The sequence below is a fragment of the Parasteatoda tepidariorum genome, chromosome 12, assembly GCF_982258835.1.
Source record: "Parasteatoda tepidariorum strain Cologne lab strain chromosome 12, Ptep-v5.0, whole genome shotgun sequence".
Taxonomy (NCBI): domain Eukaryota; kingdom Metazoa; phylum Arthropoda; class Arachnida; order Araneae; family Theridiidae; genus Parasteatoda; species Parasteatoda tepidariorum.
This window is the reverse complement of record NC_141766.1, coordinates 50758371-50773213: the sequence shown is the minus strand read 5'-3', so window position 1 is coordinate 50773213 and position 14843 is coordinate 50758371. Positions and strand designations below refer to the sequence as shown.

Genomic DNA, 14843 nt, shown 5'->3' with positions numbered 1-14843 from the left:
GTATGTTAGCTATTTGGACACCATAACTTTCTCAGGTAAACCTTGAGTATTTTTTCATAGTTTTTTTCTAAAGCTTGATACTACTAGTACTTGCACCAACTGTCTATGTCACGGGGATATACCCATATCTTTGGTTTTTTTAAGCTAAAACAACAATCGAAAAAAAAAACAGAATTGCTGACTAACTTCCAACTTTTAAATATTTTCCCTATTATTCCAAATTGCTATTTCATAGTAAATTTGTGATTATTTGTCTTTAATTTATCGCCAGTTTGCCTTTCTTGCCAAGTCCTTTTGCATTTTTTTACCTTAACAATTGAAAAACAACACTATTTCTCTTTTAAACGTAACCCAATGCGTTCATATTTTACGACACTGTTTCTGAATCAATCCTTACACAGTTTTAATGGTACTTTTCTTCACCGGAATATTCTCGATATCTAAGACTTAAAGTAGAGACATCCTTTGAAACATTTTAAGCACACTAACAATCATCATACTTCCACCAGCTTTTATGATCTCAGCACAGACCAGAATCCATGGAAATAACACGACCCTTTAATGTAATATATCATCGACGCTGCCTATCGCAAAAACACCACAACTTATTTTTCATAGCAATAATGCAGTCTTTGGAGACACCAGTATCAGATAATTCTAGCAGTTAAACAACAGATGCGTATATGCAGCCCCCCAAGGTGCACGTTAAATCTCTCTTAGGAGAAAGATATCTCAATAGTCAAGAGAGAGAAGTACCACTGACTGTGATAATTCCATCATATGTCTATTATAGTTGCTAAGAATAGAGCTGAAAAACTAGAACTGTTGAGTCTGAATTTTAAGAAAAGTATCCAGAAAAAACACCATTGCTTCATTTTTCCCTTCAATAATGTGATTTTTTTAAAATCACATTAAATCTTTTACGTAAAGCATGTTTAGGGCCAAAAACAACTGATTTAATGCTAAAGGGCTCTGGTGGGCTCATGAAACTGTGACCAAAATGAAGGATTGATTAAAATTATTGATTTCTATTTTATGTTTGTGTATATACTTTAATCAATGTACATGGAAAAAAAGAAATCTGGTTAAATTGTCGTACTGTATGGTGATGAAATTTCTATGAAGAAAAATAACATAATTCTGCTATATAAAACCAAAATATATTTTATTTTAACAAATACTTAAAGTAAAACTTTTCGAGATTTTTGATGTTCCCATAGAGCCAGAAAATTGGTAAGTTTCTTTCTCTGCGGAATATCAAAACAAAAGTCAAACATATTCTGGTCAAACATTATAACAATCGAACGTAGGAACAACAAAACAATCAAACATATTGTGAAAGTTTTGATCATACTTTTTTTTACAGTGTGAATATAAATTGAATGAAATGCGATGGTATTTCCATAAAGTTATAAAAGTATTGATGCTTTTTTTTATTAATTAAATTTATGAGAAAATGCTTTGTTATCATAACAAGCGCAAGAATAGTTTTATAACGAAAGATATCAAATTTCATACTTTAAAAGAAAAATAGTTTTAAAAATCATTTTTTTCTATACCCGACATTTAATTTTTCTTTCTCAAAAAAATTTGGATGATCTAAAAATGCGTATAAATTAAAAAATGTTTGATACATTTAATGATAATATTTTTTAATAATAAAACTGAAATTATTTTCTGATTTTATTATTTTGAATAAAAAATTCTTGTAATAAATTAGTAAACGCTTGTTTATAACATTTAAAATAAATAATAAATGCTCAAACCAAAATATCGAAAATGTTTTAAAGAGCGTAATTTATTTTCAAAATGACAGATTAATGAAATAACAGATTCTGGATTAAAGAAACTATCAGATTTGTCAAACGTGAGGTGACATTCTACCTGAATTAACAGCTAAGAACCGAAAAGTGAAACTTAAATGGCAGATTTTGTGATACATTTTTAATACTGTGCTATTAATTTTGCTCTTTTCTTCATGCCCGTAATATCATGCTATTTAAAAAGAGGACCCCGAATAAAGATACATTAATCTTAATACTCCAAAAAACTGCTTAGTTTTATGAAGAATTCTGAAACGTTTTCAGTGTTATAAAAATGAATGACAGATTTCTTAAGCTTTTATGATAACACTGAGGCAAAATAAATAAATGAAATATATGAGAAAGAAATAGGAATATTTTAAAAACTGCATTTTTGTTTTATTTTTGGAGAGAAATTTGCAAAAATAAAACCTGATAAGTGTTGCATTGAAGATTGATCATCATTTAGGCTTATTTCTAAATATTATAAATTGAAATATCCTTTAATGGGATAATTTATGATGTATGATAATATATGATAATAAATATGTCCTCTTCCAAATATTTAATGGAAAAAATGTGTTATTTAAATCATTATCAAGCTTTCTTTCTTTTATAATTTTTTTTTTAGAAAAGTTTGGTCAAACATGTATGTAATTTAAAAGAATTTTTAAATTATCCTGAAATTATGTCAAATTCTTTTTCATTATTAATTAATCAGGCGAGTAGTTTTACAGCAGAACACTGTAAAATTTAAAACACATTTTTTTCAAGAGCAAATTTTAAAGTATGTTGTTATTTTCCCAAGTTCTAAGAATCCTATTTAATGTCTCTTTATACCCATAAGTAAAAAATGAATAATTTCATTCACAAATTTTTCTTAACTGATTTTTATTGGTTATTTAAAAGCGGGAGTATTTTATTGCTTAAAATAATTTAAGCTTAACTTGAAACGCTGCCTTATAGTTTAAAATACAGTTCTAAAATCAACAGAAATTTTGATTCAATAGGAAATTACTGAAAACTATAAAAAGAACTAAGATTTTCATGCTTAAGGACTTCTATTTTTTGACTCCATGTCCAAAAATGTATCAAAGTGTCTGGCGAAAAATAATTTATAACACTAATTAAAATTTTATAAACAAAAAGTATCAATTCCAATTTTAATTTCTGATTAGGAATATATAATTAAAGTCTGATTAGGATAAGACATAAGTAATTAAAGATTTAAAAAAGGAAATAGAATTTCTTGAAATGCTTAAACTGAACTAATAATCACAAAATTTGAATGGTCCTACCAGACATTATTTTCATGTTTAACAAAATGTGTAAAGATTCCTCTAATTTTCTCTAGATGCATCTTTCATTTTCAGTTTGCGTTTATTCTGCCACGCATGGTAGATCATTTCAATCAAATGAGGCAATTATATACTTTTTGTCTTTTACTGCCACTTTAGAAGTAGATTGTTATAATATCTAAATAAAATGTATTTACTCTTTTATTTTCACATCACGATACATCAAAACCATTCACTACTATATTTGATTCTCTTTTAACCGAGAATAAGATTTAACCAGAGTTATGCTTGACCGCCGTTCAATTTCGGTAGATTAAAAGCGCAAAACAAAATTATTATTCAGAGTTTCTTATTTCAGTGTTTAAAAATAAAATAAACTACTACATGAAACTTTAAAAATCAATCTTATTAATTATCTAAGCTTTAACAACGTAAGTTAGCTAAAAGTAGTATACATTACATAAATTGTAATAGCAATAAGTTTTATAACAGAACTGAGCTTCATAAAATGTGTTACTTAGTTGTGTACTTCAGTTATTACTTCGGATGAGTAATTCTGACAACTCTGCTTTCATCGTTAAAGAATTGACTGTTTTAAAACTCGTGTATAAAATTTTACTGGAGGAGTTCGATTCAAATTAAATTCATAGATCTGAAGTTTCAAATGAATGGAATCGCGTTGCTGTCCTTAACTGATCTCTGATAATTTTGGATCTAAATCACCTTTAGAAATTAAGTACATCAAATAAAGTGATTTAACTACAGATAATATAGGTGAGTTATATTTCTGGTTCTAACACTTGAGTTAGAATTTAAGATAAATCAATGTTTTTATGTTAAACATCATCCAGAACAAAAATTTTGACAATATTCGTTTTCAAATATTTGTAGAATATTTTCTCAAATTACAAAAATGCATTTTAATCTTTGCTTAAACCTATAATGTAGAAATTAATGTAATGCGTGCAGAAAAATTATTTTTAAGATCTCTAAAATATCTTATTTATAAGATTCAAAATTTATTAATACAATGAAACGCATCATATCTCAGGATCCGTCTAATTACAAGATTTTTTTTTCAAAATATTTATTGAGAAATTACCACTTCCTTTTCTTTAATATGAGTGATTCTAAGCATGTATCTTCTACAATTACTAGTTATTAACTAGTGCAAAAATTAAAACTGAGCTGAAAAGTCGGAGTCGAATTTTTTTTTGGACTGGATTCGGAGTTAGAATCATTTGCTCTAAGACCCTAGTGAGGTGATGGTTACGTCCTGAATATTAAAAAAGGAAAATAAAAATAAATAAAAAATGCAAATTCTACTGAATTGAATCAGATGAAAATTACTTAAACGATTATTGATAATTATGTAAACAAGTATATCACTCTAATAAATATATGACAATTAAAGTTCATTTATAAATGAGGGTCGTGATAGCCCAGTGGTCAGAATTTTGGACATCCAGAGCAGAGGGGCTGATTTTCGATACTCGAAGCAGCCAACCGTGTACATTTGGCATACATGCTCACAAAATCTGTGTAATCTAAAAATGGGTATTAAGCAATAACAGTAGTATAGGGATCTAGAGAAAATTTCCTTTCATATCTATGTCCTCGCGTATTGAGTAGCACTGAAGCCACGGTAGCTCAAGGAATAGAGTGTTCTTCTCACCCATGTTCGAATTCCAGCGATGACTGGTCGATATGAATTCTGCAATAAGCTCCAAGCAACCACAGTGCTAACGTAAAATATCCTCAGTGGTAGACTGATTATGGGTTAGAGTCTCCTTGCCGTCGGTCTACTCTTGGTAGGTTTTTACGGTTCTCCTCTCCATGTAACGCAATTGTGGGTTAGTTCTGTCAAGAAATCTTCCACGAAGGTTAATTTTTCGCAATGCTTGATTCAGGAGTTCAGTTGTCTTCGGGATTGGGTTTAAAATTTAAAGGCTATGGAGTTGAAATTTATAGTCATTAACTCAGAATTGGGTCGCTTGTTGAAGGTCGGTTATAAAATAAAATAAAATGAGTAGTGTTGTCATTGATCCAGTTGGGGTTCAGAGCTAAGCCCCACCTTCACTCTAGTGATAAACTCTTATCAAAGCTCACACCTTTCTGCCTCGATTCTCAAGGCCAGTAGCTAGCAAGCTCTGTTCAAGCGTTATTAGAAGCAACCAATTAATAAATGAATTATTAAACAGATATCTTTTAATTAAAAATTTATTTAGCTTAGTTACAAGGTAAACTTATAAAAAATGCGATAAAATTTTATGTACCAAGCGTAGTAGTCTCCTAGTTCATGAATATTTATTAAAGAGCAATTTTGTCATGTATGTGCGACTTTGTGAGTGATTTGTAGTTTTAAACAATTTCAATATTTTGTGCAAATAGATATTTCAAAATATATGTCGTTATTTTTTATAATCAATTTCAAATAAACGGCTTTTTTTATTCTAATCGCTCATAAAAATTGAAATATGAATTTTGAAATCGACAGTTACTTAATAATATTAATTTTTCCCTGAAAGGGAATTCTAATTTGTTGAACGCTGTTTCTAGAGAGTGGCTGACAGATATATGAATCAGTTGAATGATGTGAATCTATAGCCACATCGTTTCTTAATTACCTCTCCATACAGAAAATTTTTATTCTAAAATTATAGTAAAATAGGTGGCAGCTGTTTTACCATAAATTTTACGGTAAAGCATATTTTTTCCTTAGTGTTTTTTTAAACATTTCAACAAGCATTTTTCAAAATCGTAAAGAAAAGAAAATCTTATTTATCTACATATAGGAGCTCGGCTTTTCGTAAGGTAATAGGCTTTGGAGTGTGATGGACACTGGAAATTCGCCATGCGTTGAAAGGAATATTGTGGTGTCAACACTAGAACTCGAACTCCAGTTCTAACGGTCATGAGATTAATAGGTAATTCCCACTCGGCTATGGTATGCTCGCAGTTGTAAAGAACTAAGTAGCTTCATTAGGTGGTTTTAGTTGATGCGATAAAAATCTGATTGTTTAACTGTATTAGGTGAAAGCAGTAAATAAACAGTTTTTCTCAAACTTACCAGTTTGGTTACCATTTAATTTAAGGTTATTTGACTATTTTGACTATATGTTAAAATAACCATTCAATAAATTGTTATTTAACCATTTTTTCAGACAAATGTCTAACAGTAAACAATCCGAAACTTCATTACTTGAGAGTCACTATTTTGTGCTTTCAATAGAGGTCATTAGTAAAAACATCTTGCTACAATATAATTTTTAAGAAGAAAGAAAACTTCTCATTGACTATATAGTAACTTCCATGGACAACATGTGCTTAAACATAAAAATAATTTGGACACCATTCAATAATAGCGACATTTGGAGTGCTATCATGAAATGATTATATAAAATCTCGTTTATAGATTGAACTAACTTTTCCATAAACTTTTAAATATATGTGGGGACCTATGCATATTCTGGAAATGATACTTTCGATTTTATCTTTTTACTGATCTATTACTAGCATTTTACAGAATTGCATGGTGTTCTAATTTGTATGCAAATTAGTATCTAGTCAAATTCCCCGTTTTAATGCCAATACCATAAGATCCACCATACCGTTCAACTTTTATCGTGAACAAATGCAAATTTTCGACATAAAACGTTCAGAAAATTTTTATATTTCTGTTTTAAATTCTGATTAGCGTCCTTAAAAAATGTTTTCTTTTGCATTTCAGTTTTCGCGGTAATAGAATGCGGATCTCCAAACGGGGAAAAAATCTTCTTCTTTGATTTTTATTTAACATTCGCTTCTGTTTAATTCTAGAATTTCGTTTACTAATAACTTGATAGCAGAAATTTGGTTAAATACTCGTATATTATTAAATATTTGAAAAGTTCCTTAATTCAAAGCCAACTCCTTAATATTCAAAGGCAACTGTTTTAATTTTTCACAATGGTTTGACCGGCAACTTCTTTAATAATCCAATTTACTGTTTCCATGTGACTTTTTATTCAAAAATAAATGTTTTTATTCTGATTATGCTGGAAGAAAAAAAAATTTGTAAAAAAATAAACGAAAATAATAATATCCGAATTAGGAGTTTTTAAAATGTAAGCAGCATTGTTACAAGATCTGGCTAACTGGATCTGGTTTGTTTAAACAGCATGAGCTAGATACTTGTATTTCTAATGTATATTTAATCTTACTTCTTCTAGCGATATAAAAATTGTTAGAAAATATTTTGCATTGAAATTAAATGTTTGTTATCTCAATATTTGTTTTACACAAAATAATTTATTTATAAAAGAAGGAAGGTGGGGTTCTCTCAATTTTCCTAATTAATAATAAAACTGATTTAAGTTTTTAAACTTTTTAAATACGACAATGACTTTGACCGTTCAACCAATTCTAAGCGCCACCCAAGGTCTGTGTCAAGGAACTTTCTATTATTTTTAATTCATTCATAATTGTCTCATATATATATATATATATATATATATATATATATATATATATATATATATATATATATATATATATATATATATATATATATATATATATATATATATATATATATATATATATATATATATATATATATATATATATATATATATATATATATATATATATATATATATATATATATAAAATAAATAAATACAAGAAAACACGAAGAAAGTTAAGAAAAACAATAAGTTTCATTTATTGCGCTTAAGCTGCAAGTAAATAGAACCCATTAGATAAGTTCAAAATGAAGAATAAAACAAAGAAAAATTATAGACATATGAAAAAAAAGGGAGGGGATATAATCGTGTGGGCTGATGAAGAGATTATATCTTTTTTTTCCGGTTTTTTAAATAAAATTTCATCATCTTTTTTTTTTTCTCTTTAAACTGTCGTTTGTTATTTTTTATTATTATTTCCCCCCCTTTTTTTTCATATGTCTATAATTTTTCTTTGTTTTATTCTTCATTTTAAACTTATATATAATATATATATATATATATATATATATATATATATATATATATATATATATATAACCCTCACGCATAATTATTAATTGGTAAAAACTTCTTTTCTAAAGAACATTAATTTTTACAACTATACGAATCATTTACAAAGTGATCTTGTCAGTAATGAAATTATGGAATATACTAAATGAAAAATATCATTTAAACTTTCCAAATAAACTTTCCAAAGCATGCATAGTCCCAAGTTTCGATTCAGAAAATTCATAATTTTTTTTTGTTTTAATTAGATTGACAAAAAATCTATTAAATAATATTAATATAAACTAATAATTATATAAAATAATAATATAAAATAATAATAATATGAAATAATGAAAAATAACAATGACAATGCTGTAACAAGTTTAAAAGTTACACGAAAGGACATTTAAAAATATTAATAATCGTTAAAATTTAAAATCATGCACCTCACATAAATGTAACACTTTAAAACATAGTGTATTTAAAGCATTAAAATATGATTGTGGTGTGTTTTTTAAGTTATATAGAACATACATTTCGTTAAATTTTAAGTATTTTATGCTTAGAATAATAAAAACACAAACAATAATAATTCAAAATTATTTTATCATTTTCAATAGAATTTGCTACAATATAACAAGTGCAACTTACCTTTAAATTTGTAATAAGCTATATATATATATATATATATATATCCATGAGAGGTGTACTAAATTTCATTCAACTTTATCCTGGAGATAAATCAATTAATTAAATGAATAGATTCAACTATTGAAAAAATAAATATATGAAGTTATCTCTTTTCCGCTCATTTAGAGATTCACTTTTCAGAAACAATGGCATTCTCTTAAAATCTTCGTTCACCATTCTAACGTTTTTCGTACCTTCATTTGCCATCAGCAAAATGTCCCTAAAATATGAAAATAAGGAAAATTTATAGTTACGAGTAAGAAATATATTCCTTATGTAAAAAAAATCACTTAAGTTTTCAAAAAAAATTATTATATTACTGGAAAAGATTATTCTGAAATAGAGGGAAATTCACAACCAATTTCTCAAGTGTATTTATCTTTTACCATTTGAAAAATTCAGTTAAAAATTTCTTATATTATGTTCTTAGTTACTTAAGACTTTTAGACTTACAGAAAGTTAGTAAGCGTAAAGTATTTTCACGTTATTAAACAAGACATCATGTTATTAAACAAATTGCTTCCAAGAAAAAGTGAAAAATTCCGCAAATTGATCAAAACCAGCAAAATTGTTTTAATTGTATGCTTACTTATTGAAACATTAATAAACATGATATTAAAATTTTTCCACGCAAATGAAATAGTATTTATCAAATATAGTTCACTTATTAAAAGCGGGGATCAAGGATTTAAATAGACTTGACTTAAAAAAATTACTGTGTTTTTTTTAGAGGGAAAATAAAAATATTCTACATGTATACATAAATAAACACTTTTTACACAAAACTGTAAACGAAAGTATTCATAATTAATTTAAAAACAAACTTCAAAAGACATAAATGTGTATTTAGTCAACAAATTGTAAACACAATCGAATTACAATGAGTGCATTGAGATTATAATAACTAACCATCATACGAGCGCATGCAAGATTATAATAACTTTACTCGGTTAGGCAGTACAAAAGCGTATATCGAAATTCTCTAGAATGAAAAAACTATTTTTAAATAAAGCTACATGGTGGAGAAAATAAATGAGTTAAAACAATATAAAATGAGATTGGAACTAGAATTTTATAATCACAACATTTATTGAGCTGCTCAGAATCTAGAAAGAATAGCAAGGAAATTTTTTTTAAAAAAAACTTAACTAGGGCAATGGTGTGAATGCATTTTTGCATTTTTACATTTAAAATTACATTGTTTAAATGCGTAAAAATTTCTATACTTTATAATTAAAAATTATTTCGATCATTATTTAAAAATCCTAATCATTAAATTCATTAAATTAAATTAAATCATTAAACTAAAAATTCTAAAATTATGAAAAATCATTTTTTGCAATAAACTATCTTCGAATAAATTAATTCTTTAATTGCACAATTATTTTTAGTTCCAAACAACCACCTCTCCAAACTCTTTACCAGTGTTCCCACACTTGAAACCAAATAGGTGAGCTCTTATTCTAACGCAGCTTATTCACTGCGGATCCTTGATCCTCCTCTGACGTGGACAGTTGGAACTATAATTCAGCTAAGTCTTTCTTCTAAATGGGTGGATTGACTCTTCTGTTTTCATGACGACTTATTCTACGGACATAGCCAAAAGTTCAGTGCTTATGTAACAGCAAAATTGAGGCTGTTAAATATATATTACAATGAGTTGTAACAGGAAGGTTATCACAGTATTTGTAATTTCTCTTTAAATTATAATAACTAGTGTATCAATATTTATTCCTTGAAATAATATGGCAAGAAATCTCTCAGTTGTCTCATACTTTTTGTTACAATATATAGTGTAATTCTTATACAGAACAATCCCATGCAAATCGTTTGAAATTTTTAAAGTATATTAAAATTTATTTGAAATCCTAGTTCATGAGTAATTGAGAAAGTTTATAATTTGAATACAAGAAAATTTTGATTTGAAGAAAATTCTTGTTATATAATAGAGAAAGCTTGATATAAAAGAAAGAATGATTATAGGGAAGCGAGAACACACAATTAGACTTTCATGGGAAATTCTTCTTTCTTTGAGACTTTCATATATTTTAGTTTTCGTGAATATATATTCTTCATCAAATATTTACGAGCTTCTGTTAACGTGTACCAGAAATATAACTCGCAAAGATTCCTTACTCTGTTATATTTTGCTGCATCCGTATGCCCGCTAACCGACAATGATCTGGAAGATGATGTTAACTTAATAAATTGAAGACTCCATAAAAAGAACGCAAAAGCATAAATTTGCGAACGATATGAAAGAGAGTAGATACATTATTAATTGAGCTGTCACATTCCCCCAAGAGCGTAAATATTCGCTTGAAGCCAAACCCTCTTTTTTTAATATCAGTTTTGATTTCTCCTTGCTGAAATAGACATTTAGGCAAATTAAGGAAAAGCTGCGTCTGTGAATATTTCCACACTTAAGATGCGTGGAAGAACCAATCCAAAATGTCTCTGGAGTAATACGGCATTTGAAACTGTAGACGAAGAATTTTCTTCAAGCATTCAAACCAGCTACAAATACACACATACACACTTGAAATGCTTTTTGCGATATATATATATATCGTCTCTATCACATAGCTCATTTCCTCAGGTTTTAAACCTATTGATTATTTCTTCCATTTTTATGCATTATTTTGTATAAAAAATTCATTTGCGGGGGTTTATATTCTTATTAGTAAAGAGATTAAGAATTTTTCATGTATGCATGAAAGCTATAAAAACGAAATAAGCTTAAAAGATTTTATTTTATTATAAGTTTAAAAGATAGCTTTTTTTCTTTTTTAAAGTCAGTGTAAAATATAGAATTGCAATTGTAATTTTTATTTAAGAAGTTAAGAGAAAAATATTTGTGATTTTTCGTCTGAAAGAATTTATGTTAAAAGAATGGATCATACATTCGAAATACTTTTTTTCGAATATATATTTCGAAAAGCTTTAAAAATATTTGTATCTTATGTAAAATATTCCAGTTTTAGTTTCTAGATCTTTATAGTAGAAATAGTCTTATAAAACGCATAAGACCATAATCAATTAGAACGCATATGACAAGAGCGCATATGACCATAATCAATTGAATTATATAATTAAGTAATTTCGATTTTATGTTGAAGGTGAAATTTTCTATGCGAAATTCTCATATTTCAGAATTAGTCTTAGAGATTGGGCAGCTCCTAAGAGCAGGGCACATCGACCAGAGATCTATTGTACCCAAACCCTATTCTTATATTTTTAAAATGAACTATTATTACTATTTATATATAAATATTTTATTTCCACAATCTAACGTTTTAAATTTCAAATTTTAATCAAAACTTTACATTTTCCTTAGGGAAAATTTTAATACTAAAATAAAAATGATATGAAGTTTTTTGCACTTCCCTACGTATTGCTACTTTTCTACGTAATCTATGTGATTTTAGTAATTTTGGACGTCAAAAAAGTTTTCAGAATCTCAATACAAAGTCTTATAATAAACCTATTCTGAAAATACCAAATTAACATAGCAAGTAATGAAAATTAGGTATAAATTATTGTTGTTTTTGTAAACTGAAAGACGTTTTTTCACAAAAATTAAATTATTTTCATGTTCTTTAAATGCCATTTCTAAATAAATGACCGATTTGTCTTAGTATGTGACAATCCAGTTACTTATTTTTATGTTGGAGTTAATTAAAATATTAAAAAAAACACTAATTTTAAGGAACACAATATTAATGTAAGACAACCATGAAATAATATAGAAAATTTGAAAAATTTAGATTTAAAAGTTAGTAAAATTATATTTATCGTCAAGGAAATTTTGTTCACGATGCACTATTTGCTTATGACAATTTAAGAAACAAGTTAAAAAAATGTTTTTTTCCCACAAATTAAGATATTAATTTGTTTTATTTCATTTAAACAAAATCATTATAAATATAATAACTTTGAAATCATTTTTCTTGCTGTTTGCAAAATGTAAAAATAATTTGCTCTAGTGACCGGATTGTCTAATTTTTCCACACGAGGGCAACATTTTAAGATACGACCAAAAAACCAACTTTCCTTGAATACAAATAAAAAGCGGATTCTTGAACAGCGATTATTTTGTTTTAATAATTTTTTCAGTTGAGTGGAGAAAACATTATCTGCCCATTTTTCTATATCTATTTTAGAGTATCAAACATTTTGAACGAATTATTTTATGAAACCTTTATATTATTTTTATGCTATTATTTGTTATTATTATGTGTAATCTTTATATATGTGTATATTTCATTATTATTTATTTGTTATTTATTTTTGGTCAAAATGTTTCAAGTTGCAAGGAACATAAACATTTAGACATATTTAAGAGATAAAAATCCGAAATCTGAGTTAAAACAGATTAATATGTCTTGAGAAGTCTAAGTTTTAAGATACGACTTTTTTAAACTATATTTCTCAAAACCTATTCTGCATTTTTTGTTCAAATTTTTTTAAACTTTATTTGAGACCCAGCTTTTAATAATGAAATAAACATTTCTTTGAAATAAAGTTTTTTGACCACTATAAATTATATAATATAAAAAACAATAAAAAAATTTTAGAGAATTACATTTTGCAGAAATTAGATCAGACAGTTTTGAAAATAGTTAATATTTTTTAAATAGTTTTGAACTTGTGGCAAGCGAAGTAAAAATTTAAATTGTAATAAGGAAATTTTATCCGATTTTTTATCAGGACTACTTTCTAGAGTGTGAACTGGAGTTTTCTATAGAATTTAAATTATTCACCAAAGGAAATTTAAATTTATTCAGAAAAAAGTATTGTCTGATTTCTTAATTTAAAATATCATCTATGCTAAATAATGTTAGCCTCTATCAATATTGCATTTTAGTTTGCCCGTTTAAAGAAATCCCATTAAAGTAGTCTGTTTTTTATTTTGTGCAGTGTACATATTTATTATTCTTTAATGAGCTAAAAATGAATGTTTTAGGAAACTTTTAATAACATAAATATTTTAATTACATAAATAATTTAAAACAGCTATTCAAACATTCAATTTAAAATCTCTTTTTATTAAAGTATTAAAAACCATTTAGGTCCGTGAGACATAATATGCTTAACAAGCTTTATCAAATAATTTAATGTGTAATAACTATGAGGCAATCATAATAAGTAAATATACACGCTAACTCAGAAGAATCTCATAGAATTTACTTTTTGAATAAAAAAGGAAAATAATTTGAGTTTAAAAGTAACATTCCTTTTTGTTTGTTCAACTTGATAAGTATTGTGGAGGAAGAGCACATTTCATATTAAGGATTGCACGCAATGCTCACATTTAGTTTCTAAGCAAATGCTATTTTCCATCCGCATTCAAAATCATAGAATTCTTTAAGAGCAGAATTATTTAAACTTGCTGACTTCTTTTATTATAGATATTTCATTCTTTATTAAAACAACCATTAGTTTAAATGCTTATAGACTAAATTTATATTGAATTTTAAAATTTTATGTGTCCAATAATCATTAAAACTGTCAAAAAATATGAATAAATCATAAACGCTTTGTCAATACAGGAAAAAAATTTCTGTGGATAATTTAAAGATTCCTTTTTGTAAGAATATGTTTATCAATCGACAGCAATATATGTGTAGATCTTACAATTTCTTTAAATGTATAAAGACAAAGCTCTATAAATAACTTTATCAGAGAATATTCTGTTTTTAACGAATTTATACATTTTTAATGGATTCTGTTCAACTCATGAAAATTCTTTAGATGTGAAAGTAGACTAGAAATTATGAATAGTATCTTTCAAGTAGTATTTTTGGTAGCTATTTTTGGATAACTCAAATAAAAAGTTAGAAAAATAAATTTTTTTTTAATAAGTATCCAAAAAATATCCAATTATAAACATATATTCACAGTGATGTCAGTAAAAATAGAAAAGGGTTGACTGCATTTATCTAAAAATTTGACAGTTTTATTTTTGAAGTCCAAATATTTAATAGAAATCAAGCTACATAAGGATTTACCGAAATCCAAACTTAATTACATTTAATTACGATTTTTAATAATTA

General features: G+C 26.5%; 1 protein-coding gene and 1 long non-coding RNA gene across 6 annotated transcripts in view; one reads left to right on the top strand and one right to left on the bottom strand.

Moving 5' to 3' along the window:
- LOC107454859 (cytotoxic granule associated RNA binding protein TIA1-like) overlaps positions 1-14843 on the top strand; it is a 1051915-nt gene that overhangs the window by 674252 nt on the left and 362820 nt on the right. The gene's annotated exons all lie outside the window — the stretch shown is intronic.
- The window catches only part of LOC107457337 (uncharacterized), a 43399-nt gene that overhangs the window by 3835 nt on the left and 24721 nt on the right, over positions 1-14843 (bottom strand). Inside the window, exon 2 of the long non-coding RNA XR_001585822.4 lies at positions 8749-9007. This is a non-coding gene — a long non-coding RNA (uncharacterized LOC107457337). The remainder of the gene's footprint in view (positions 1-8748; positions 9008-14843) is intronic.